At 39.2% G+C, this 10,189-nt stretch overlaps 1 protein-coding gene across 4 annotated transcripts in view; it reads right to left on the bottom strand.

Moving 5' to 3' along the window:
* Positions 1 to 5,525, bottom strand: part of LOC113947037 (granulocyte-macrophage colony-stimulating factor receptor subunit alpha-like) — a 17,969-nt gene extending 12,444 nt beyond the window's left edge. For 3 of the 4 annotated variants that reach the window (XM_027643230.1, XM_027643254.1, XM_027643239.1), the window contains exon 1: positions 5,397 to 5,525. The gene's annotated coding sequence lies outside the window, so the exon portion shown is untranslated. Of the gene's footprint in view, positions 1 to 914; positions 987 to 3,796; positions 3,830 to 5,396 lie in introns of those variants that run through there. The other variant, XM_027643245.1, reaches the window with a different exon arrangement.
* Between the last annotated feature and the right edge of the window lie 4,664 nt (positions 5,526 to 10,189).

Raw genomic sequence — 10,189 nt, 5'->3', positions numbered from 1 at the left:
GAAGAGAAGAGAAGAGAAGAGAAGAGAAGAGAAGAGAAGAGAAGAGAGAAAATTATGATAAAGAGCTCTTCGGTTTCTACAAAATTTCTTTTTTTTTTTTTTTTTTATGGGAAGAGTCAAAGATGCTGTCTAATCCACCCCTAGAAAATATTCTTTTGACAAAGATCAAAACTCTTTTGTGAACATAACACTGGTTTTGTATATGTTATTTATCAATGTCAGTACTTGCTTCTATCATCTTTTTTTCTTTTCTTTTCTGATCCCAGATGAGATGGAACAGCTTTCCATTTAGAAAAGTACCTTACGAGCAGGAATTCTGATGGGCTTTTACAAAGGCACTGGATAGCCCTGGATTCAGCTGCTTTTGCAGTGTCCTGAATATCCTGAATAGCAACGTTTGTCATAAACTTGATGATGCTTCTATCAGTTCCTGATAAATCTGAATTAATTTTTTTTTTATATATGGTCTCTCACTTTTCACCTCTTTTCATGGAAAACTGAATATAGTAAAGAGTACAATTTTTTTAGGTGTAGTTTACTATATCCCATTATTAAATAAGATACCTTTTTTTCTACACTTTCTTTGTTACTAGTTTTTTTGTGTTCAGAAATTGTTGATCCTTACTGTGGACATTATTAAACTTTGAGAATGTCTGATTTGTAATCAAAAAATTATGTTAGCTCATAGAACTTTGCCCGCAATAATTTTATTCTAATATAACTATAGTGGTATACAATTGAACTTGGGCTTTAAAATCTGCTTGAGAGGCTAAGAAAAAACGCTGAATCTGCTTAGAGCTATTTTAGAGAATGTGACTCTCAAGTCCTCATGTACAGTTCATTTGAACAAAGATTTACATAATTGCAAACTGGCTACACTTTCATTCTTGGTATTTCTGCTCCTCTGGACCTACAACTTTCTTTCTGGAAGTTATCTGCATTTTCTGGAGCCTACTTCTGTCTTGTGTGTTTTTCAGTCCAATTTCCTGAAAAGAGATAGTGTATGTCAGTGGCCCTTTTCAATGAGGAATACTGCAAAAGACAACATATTTTTCAGTGTTTCTTTTCCATCTTGACTTGCCTCCTTTATGTCTTGAAAATGAAACAGACCTTAAGACATGTAAAAGTATCTACAAGTAAATATTTACAAAAGCATAGCTTGTTTAAGTTCTAATTGTAGTCAATGGACATATGATTAAATTCCATTCCCTGTTTCTTGAACACACAAATAATTTTCCATTGCTTTTTTTAAAGCCTTTGACTATTGCTATATAGAAGTGGTTTTAACCTTTTTAGTATCTTCCTATTTTTTTATGCATTTCATTTTCTGTTTCCCTCTGATGAGTTTCTTTGATGTGGAAGTATTTTTCCAAAAGGCATTTTTTTAAGCAGCAACCAAACCTTAAATCTGGTCACTTTTCTTTTGCCTACTTTTTTTATTTTATTGTCTCTGGTGATGCAGAGTATAGGCTATGTGAAGGAAGTTACACCTCCCTCTCCAGGCTGTGTGAGCATAGGAAAAGGTTGGCACTGCTGCCTGGTTCAACAAGGTAGTTCATGTCTGTGCTTTCATGTGTTGTGATTTGTAGCTTAAGAAACACTTGGTTCTGGCTAGGCTGGAGTTAACTTTCCCCAGAGCAGCCCATACAGTGCTGTGCTTTGTATAAGTAGCTAGAATGGTCTTGATAACACACCAGTATTTTGGCTGTTGTTGAGCAGTGCTGGCACAGCATCAGGGCTGTCTCTCCAACCCCATCCCACTCACTCTGCAAAGGCCAGTAGAATAGGGGTGGACAAGAGGCTGGGAGGGAACATGGCCAGGACAGATGATCCCAACTGACCAAAGGGATATTCCATATCATATGGCATCATGCTCAGCAATAAAACCTGGGAGAAAGAAGGATTGGAGTGGGAGGAGGCATTCGTTATTCATGCATTTGTCTTCCAAAACAACTGCTTTGTGTACTGAGGCCCTTTGTCCCAGGGAGTAGCTGAATATTTTCTGCTGATGGCAAGTAGAGAATAAACAAGGAGGAGTGAGAGAGAAGTTTGGTGGGCAGCTGGTGGTCAGCCTAGGTCAAAGCATCACCATATTTTTCCCTGTTTGATATCACAAATGTTTCTCCACTTTTCAAACTACATAACTTCCACTGTTCTTAGAGGTTTACATCTATCCAGAACAGCTACTTCAAATTTTTGTGTCAGAAACAGAGGAGTCAGATGTTACAGATCACTGTAGGTAATTTAAATTACTAAGGAAGTGTGAATATCTGCAAATATGTGAATATCAGGCCTCCATATCCACATTCGTTCATATGGAGGCCTGAGCAAAGCTAGTCAAACACTGTCATCAGTTCTTGTCAAACATTTCTCATCTTATGTACCATTTTCTTTTCTCAGAGTAGGTTACAACTTAGGAGAAGGTTTCTCCATTGACAGCATTTGTTCTTCTGTTGGGGTTTTTTACATGCAGAAGAAACTCTGGTTAATTTTTTGTTTGTTTTAGCATTCCCTAGTAGTGAAACTTCCTAATAGCAATTTTCTTGATTACAAGTATTACTAAGGATAATTCTAAGACTGTAAGGTAAAGTCTTACAAATTAAGGAAAAAGAGAAACATACATTACTTTTCCACTCTTCTGTATTAATTTTTATCGTAATTTCAGAGTGCTGATTTCAGACTGACTCCATTTGTGGTGAAAGCAAAAACCCATCCAGACGTTCCAAGGAAGTTGTCTTGGCTTCTTGAATATTTCCAGGAGGCACGTCACATTTCCTGGAAATTGGCTTGATAGTACATGTCCGTCGTGGTTTCCACGATTCAAGCCAGGCCAGAACATCATGTTGGGGTTGCAACAGAGATAGACTCTTCACTGTAACCCGGTTCTTCTCTGTTTATCTTTTGCAACATCAGTATTTGTAAATCATCATACTACAATAAGGATGTGGCCATGGCTGCTGGGAACTGATACTAAAGAATCTTAAGTACAAATGGTATGGAGGACTGGTTGTGCAATGCTGTGTGAGATATTGGTCTCAGTAGTTATTTCCACTTTCCCATGTTCTCAGGGACCTCCACACTAATGCCCATGGGAAACTCAAGACCTGTTGTCCTTCTAGTCTGCCCCTTAAGCATATTTTTCTCCACTTTGGCCCATCTGTTCAGTCACTCAACCTTTCCTCCTTCCTTTCCTCATCTTACATTCTTTTTTAAGTTTTCCTGTTCTCTGTCAACTGTCTGCTCACCTTTTCTTTATTTTCTTGGCTTCATTCTTCTTGTCATCTCTCTCTCTGCTCTCATGACTCCTGTGCTTTCAGAATCTCCCTCTCTCCTACACGTGACAACAGCCTCGTACTGCAAATACTCTTCATGCTTTCTCATGGAAACCCTCATCTAGGGCACTGCCACAGGAATCATCTGCAGCCCTGTCTGCTCAGTGGAGTGTTTGCTGACACCGTTGTCTCCACACTCTGGACTTTTCATTGGACTTGCAGTGGGAATGGCAGGGCCTGTAAGCATTCACTTTCCTCATAAGAAATGATAATTTCCATTGATCACAGCACTAAAGGAGCTTGCTTCCCAAAGGATTTGTATTTCACATTTGATCTACTTTTAAAACAAATCACTCAGGATAGGATTAGTTTGTTTAGTTGGTTTGTGCCTATGTTCTCTCTATCACTCTACCTAAATGCACCAAACACACAGCCAGGTCCTCTGGCTTTTCTCTGCCTGCAGGCAGGATAAGACATACAGGAGTTGTGGTGAACCCTAAGCCATTTACATGACCAGTCCATACCTTCTGCACAATAACCAAGCAAGTGGCTCCAGCACCATATCTGTAGGAACTTTCTGCTTCCAGAACCTCCACCCCCTCTCAGACTGGTCTTCTGCAGACAGGTGTGGTAAAATTGTCTCTGCTCTGAATAGACCTCAGTTATTGAAGGTGCTGGAAGGAACACATACTTATTTCAAACTGATTATGTGAAGGATCAGACTAGAAGAAACATATATATTCTTGTGTAAGCAGAATTTCCTCATACTTCATTAAAATAGGATGTAAAATAGAATCTGTTAGGATGAAACCCCACAAACTGTATGTTTTTTCTGCTTTGCTTCTTTCCTTTTTCTCCCCTGGCCAGCCTCACGAGCATGTGTCTACCCTTCTACATAGTGAAGGGCCCCAGAGGAGACTCAAACACCTGATTTCTATACTAAACTCTTAGCTCACTGTCTAGCTCTCTCCCAGAGAGAGGTTTGCTATAAACCTAATTCATCCACCTAATCTATGTGTCAGATGGAAATTACAGTCACATAGTCTATAGCACAGAAAGCACCCACTAAATACTGACTTAGCATTATCAGTTCTGACTCTCTTAGTCTGTACAGTTTATTGTCTTTGCTCTTAGGCTGTTAGTACAGAATGCTACTAGAAAATGTTACCTGAGACAGTGACTAATTTGCATTTGACTGAGCTGCATGAGACAGAGTGTTGCCAGCAGGTCAAGGGAGATGTTCCTGGAGTGCCTGGTCTTGATCTGGGATCCCCAGTAGAAGAAAGATACAGAGCTACTGGAGAGAGTCCAGGAAAGAACCTCAAAGATGATTATTAAGGGCTCTGACATATGGAAAGAGGCTAAGAAATCTGAGACTTTTCAGCCTGTAGAGATGAAGGCTCAGGGATATGTTATCCATGTATACAGGTACCCAGCTGTGGGGAATGAGGAAGATGGAGCCAGACTCTGCTCAGTCATGCCAAGTGACTGGACAAGAGGCAATGGGCAAAAACTTAAATAATAGATATTTGATTTAAACAGAAGAAAGCACTTTTTATTGTGAGGGTAGTCAAGCACTTGAACAGGCTTTCCAGGGAAGTTGTGGAGTCTCCAGCATTGGAGATACTGACTGAACAAAGCCCTGAGCAACGTGCTGTAGCTGACCCTTCTCTGAGCAAGGGTTGGGACAATCTCCAGAAGTGCCTTCCAGCCTCAACCATCCCAAGGTTCTGTGATTTATTGTTTCCCCAGGAAATATAAATCCACATATTTCTAGTTAGATTAATTTATAGAAGGGGTACAGAAAATAGCATTTCTTTCAGTTATTGAAAAATAGATGTGAGATAAAAAAGTCAAATAATGCAACAGACATCATAAACATTTCATAGTCTTCCTTGAATCTTGAAGAAATCTTTAGAAATTTTTTATATACACATTTATATTTTTAATCAAATAGGCTAAAGCATCCCCAAAATTTTCCTTAGACTTTCTTAGGCAGAAAGGAAGCTAATCCATATTTTTTACTTGGAATAATATGATTGTACCTGACTTAGCCCTTGTCAAACATCTGCACAAAATCTTCTGTGGTACAAGAAAATCAATAGACAAAAAAGAGAGACATACCTCCTTTTGAAAAAACTCTCCTCATTTATCTTGTTTGATTTTGGTTCACAGCAACAAGGACGCTTAAACTTGTAGTTGTAGTCACATGCAGGAATCAGTTAGTGTTTTGCTCTGCCAATTAATTTTTTTTTACTGCATGGCAGTATTAAATAACAAATGCTGCAAGTTAGAAAGTGACGCAGTCATTTCCCTTACCGCTTTTGAGCTTCCTTAAATTTCCTGATTTGCAGATGTTAACAATTTCACATATACTGATCATGCAACAAACTTCCTTCCTGTTATGTCAGATGTACTAAGCATTAATAGTCACAATATGTAAACTCATTTATACAGAAATACATAAATGCTCAATGGAATCATAGTATATGAATATGTTCATAGAAATACCACTTCTACAAATAAACATATTTTCGTAAGTAATATCTTCTGGAAACAACAGCAGTGTTGTGTGACTAGTCTGTGTTTAAAGTGTTTATAACATGGTCACTTATTTCTGTCAGGACCTTACTGCCCGTATATGTTGATTCTGGCCCCTGCACCAGCCTGGGTTCTCCTTTGAGGAAGATCAATCCTTAGCATGTATATAGAAATAGCAAAGAAAGTTCTCTCTTGCTTATTTGTAGGTAAAGAAATGGTAAGGAAAATGCCGGATCCAAATTGCTGAACTTTCTCTGAACTGCTGAACTACTTGATTATGGGTTATTTTTATTTGGTTCATCTTGGGCTACAATATCATGAGTTAGGTCCAAAAGAGTCTGACTACAGAAATTAAAAGAAAATATCCAAAGCATTTACTGAATAATGTGATGTCAGGTTTGCCAAAGACTTTACAGTCATATAAATATGAGAGTCTAAACCACATTGTTTTGCTTTAACTTCCAGCAACTTTAGATGTGGCTCTGGGTCATGCTGAGAGTTAGCCACTTCCCTATTTGTTTTACATGAGATTTGATATCCAGTTATGTAATCTTCATGCAATAGATTCTTTTTACTTCTTGCTGTTCTCAGATGCTCAGATACTCTCAGATGCAAGAGTGATTTGAGTTAACCCTTCTACTCCCAATACAGGTACAATAACAGGAAGGTGAAGAATTCCCTAGGCTTTTTAGGAGTGAGGCAAGGTCCTTAGTAGTTAGTCTGTTGCAGAAAGAGCTATTCTTAACGCTGCTATCCTTGAACCAAAACTGTAGGGGGTGTTTGGTTTTTTTTTGCTAGTGTATGTGCTCAGATCCACCAAAAGCAAACTACTTCACAGACTTTTCAAATTTTAAATATCTTTGCTTTTCAGTCCACACTGCTCAGTCTTGCTCATGTTTACCCAGTGATTCCCATCCGAAGGGCATGTTAATATTATTTTCTATTTTCTATTTTTCTATTTAAGGTTATGGATGAAAAAAACTAGATAAGTGAAATAAGTAGCACTTTAGGCAGACCACACGTGAGGCAGGGCTGAGCTGCAAGATTTTGTCTCTAAAATCACATTGACTCAGTTCTTGCCACCTATTCAGTACCTTAGGAACAGGACAGGCATGTTTCAAATCTTCTACTCATTAAAGGATTCAATTTACTTATTTTGTGTAGCCTAAAAATAACACAGTACATGTGTAGTCACACTTCAGTGTGGTCTGAAATGGCCTATTCATCAATGCTCTACTTGGGTACCACCTCAGTGACTGCCATCACCTTCAGTAATTTTCTAAAGTACCATCCTTCTGTTACACATATATATGTGATGTAAATGTGTCTGTATGACTGAAAGGATTTGCATGCTGTTGTGGTGGCATGTTTGGTGAAGTTCTAGGTAACATGAGGGTAATATTACAGTATCATCTGACTAGTACCTTCAGGCTACCCAAACAGTGGCTGAGTTAGTATTAACTGATCCATTTCTAAGCTATATGAGGAGCAGCTGAGGGAGCCAAAGTTGTTTAACCTGGAGCAGAGGAAGCTTAGAGATCTTATTGCTCTCTACAACTACTTGAAAGGAGGTTATAGCAAGGTGGGGGTCAGCCTCTTCTCCTAGGCAACTACAGGACAGAGGACATAGCCTCAAGCTGCACCAGGGAAGGTTCAGGTTGGACAAGAGGAAGAATTTCTTCAACTGCAAGGGTTGTCAAGTATTGGAATGGGCTACCCAGGGAAGTGGTGAAATCACTATCCCTGAAAGTGTTCAAGAAATGACTGGATGTGGTACTTAGTGCCATGGTTTACTTGACAAGGTGGTGTTTGGCCAAGGGTTGGACTATGTGATCTTGGAGGTCTTCTTCAACCTTAATCATTCTGTGATTCTCTGATTTTGAACTCTAGCCTGGATTAATTCATCAGGGTTCTGTGTGCCCTGATACCCACTCTTTCCTTCTCAGCATTTGCCTGCCTGTTCTCTCCCTTATGGGGTGGTGTGAATGGACCCTGATCAGGGAGGGCACAGCCCTGCTCGGCTCATGGCTACCCTCAGGTCCTGGCTCTGACCCTCCTGGGTACCAGCTTCCTTTGGGACATATGAAGTCTTTTGTTTTCTCCTTTAGTAGGTCTCACCTTCTTCTGGGAAGAGTCATTTCAGGAGGATGTGAACTGCCACAGTCTACGGCCTGGTGCTTATGATGAACCAGCAATTATTTGGGTTTTGTTTAACATGCTGTTCTGTGTTTTATTCTAGTTCAGTATTGTCAATATGAGTGGTTGAAACTCACACTAGAATAGTTTTTTGGGGACAGACACCTCTCCAGTTCTCCAACACAGCCCCTTTGAACACCAGAGGTCTTGGTCCACCAGCATAGAGTGGTATGCTGGGATCTCTTACAGGTGGTGCTCCATGCTACTGATGTAGATGTTGCTACCCAATTCATGAATAGCTTGTCATGAGTGAAACACACAACTTTTGCTCTACATGGTCTGAAAAATCTGTTAATAATAATGTCGCAGTTTAGCATTAGCATTTGCAACATTTGGAGAAGTCTGATAAAAACACCAGGGTAACAAAATCTTTAGAAATATTACCAACCTTTCATAAGAAAGCAGTAGATGGAAGAATTGTGTGCACATCCTTCAGGAAGTTGCCAAATGTTATGTGAAGCTGTTTTATAAGAAACAAGGGCTGCTGTAAAACACAGAGTTCTAGGAAATGTACATAATTTTTCAAAACAGTGGGATGTTTTATATTTATATAAAATATTTTTAATTGTTTGTAAAATAATTTAAAAATCTATTTTTTTAAGTTTTTCCTCTTCCAGACAATGTAAATTCAAGTGAGCACATGGTTTCAAGGTTTCTTTTGACTATTCCTTCAGCTTGTCTGTGTCTGTCTGGATTGCAGTCCTCATCCTGAGCAAATCAGCTGGTCACTCCAATTTGGTGTTATGTGCAAACATGATGGCAATCCATCACCTCCTCCAAGTCACTGATAAAGGCATTAAACTGGATAGGCTCCAGGATAGACCCCTGTGGTAACCCACTTTTTACAGGCATTTACCCTTGATGAAATCATACTGACTATTCCCAGAGGCCATCTTAATGTGACAGAAATGTGCTCCAGGAGGACTCAAATCATGAGTTTTCCAGGTTTATAGGCAAGCAGTTCTCTGGATTGAACTTTTGGCCTTTTTTTTGAATGTGGGTGTAGCACCTTTCCAAAATCATTTAAGTATGTTATCCTTCCCAGGAGAAAACAGGAAACAAATGAGGAGTTTGTTTAGGTTCTATTTAACAAGTTCATAATGCCATCTCCTGAGTGTCTCAATGCTGTCTTTATTGTACTTTACTATTCCCTTCCTTACAGAGAGCCAATGAATGGTTGTTCATAGCTCATGGCTAGGTTTTGGTGGACTGGAGTCAAACTATGCCACACTCTGGCAATTTTGCCCGTGAGGAAAGACATTGAGAAAGGTTATATAAACTAGTGCAGTCTATTACAAACCCACCACTCTTTTAGCAAGTTATTGTGAGCATTTCAAGTCTGACCATTGCTGCATACTGAGAAAGACAAAGCTGGTTTACAAGTGTGTCCAGCAGGAATTCAGCCTCTTTAAGAAATTTGCTTTGTTGTTCTGGTCTGCTGCAAAAAGCTTCTCAGGCAAGTCTTTGACCAAAAGGTAATCATTAACTGTGTCAAAGGCAGTAGGTGTGCCAAGAGCTGTTTGCCTTCAGCTAGAGTATAAGCTGGAGAGAGTGCAGTCCTGGCTGCGCTGGTAACTGGAAGGCTCCCCAGCACTGGAACACGTCCAGAAACAACTGTTCCCAGCATTAGTTTGGCCAGGATTTGCAAGTAATGTCCTGAACAACTCGTGAGTATAGTCCAGGGGTTAGCTCAGGCCAGGGCTAATTTCTAAAGGTAGTTTGTAAGTGTCCACCTTATTTAGAAGTTTAATAAAATGTATCTAGACTCTTACATGGCAATTGGCTTCTGTGCAAGAAAGTAGTCTTGGGAGTGTTTAGTCTAATAATCAAATGTCTAGTATCATTATAAAAGCAGTCTAATAATCAAATAGCAAGGTTCAAATGTATAGTATAAAAATCTAAGCCTTTGATTCTCAAAGCATTTATATATCAAAGCATAAAAATGATTGTCAGTGATTTCTCACCCAGTTATGAAAATGATGAGTCAGACAGGTTTCAGCATTATTCAACACCAAAAGCAGCATGACACCCCCTTCTCCATTCACCGATAGCTTTGTAAATAGGACATTGTTCGAGTTGTTTTACCCCATTCCAGGAAGAGCATCCTGGTCCTGACCCTCAAAATCTGAGTTTCAGAGACTAAAAGAAGCACTAAGATATATGTTATTAAAACTAGTAAG

The sequence above is a fragment of the Corapipo altera genome, unplaced genomic scaffold, assembly GCF_003945725.1.
Source record: "Corapipo altera isolate COAL_440 unplaced genomic scaffold, ASM394572v1 0, whole genome shotgun sequence".
Taxonomy (NCBI): Eukaryota; Metazoa; Chordata; class Aves; order Passeriformes; family Pipridae; genus Corapipo; species Corapipo altera.
Note: the sequence above shows the minus strand (reverse complement) of the source record. Positions and strands in the feature narration are given on the sequence as shown.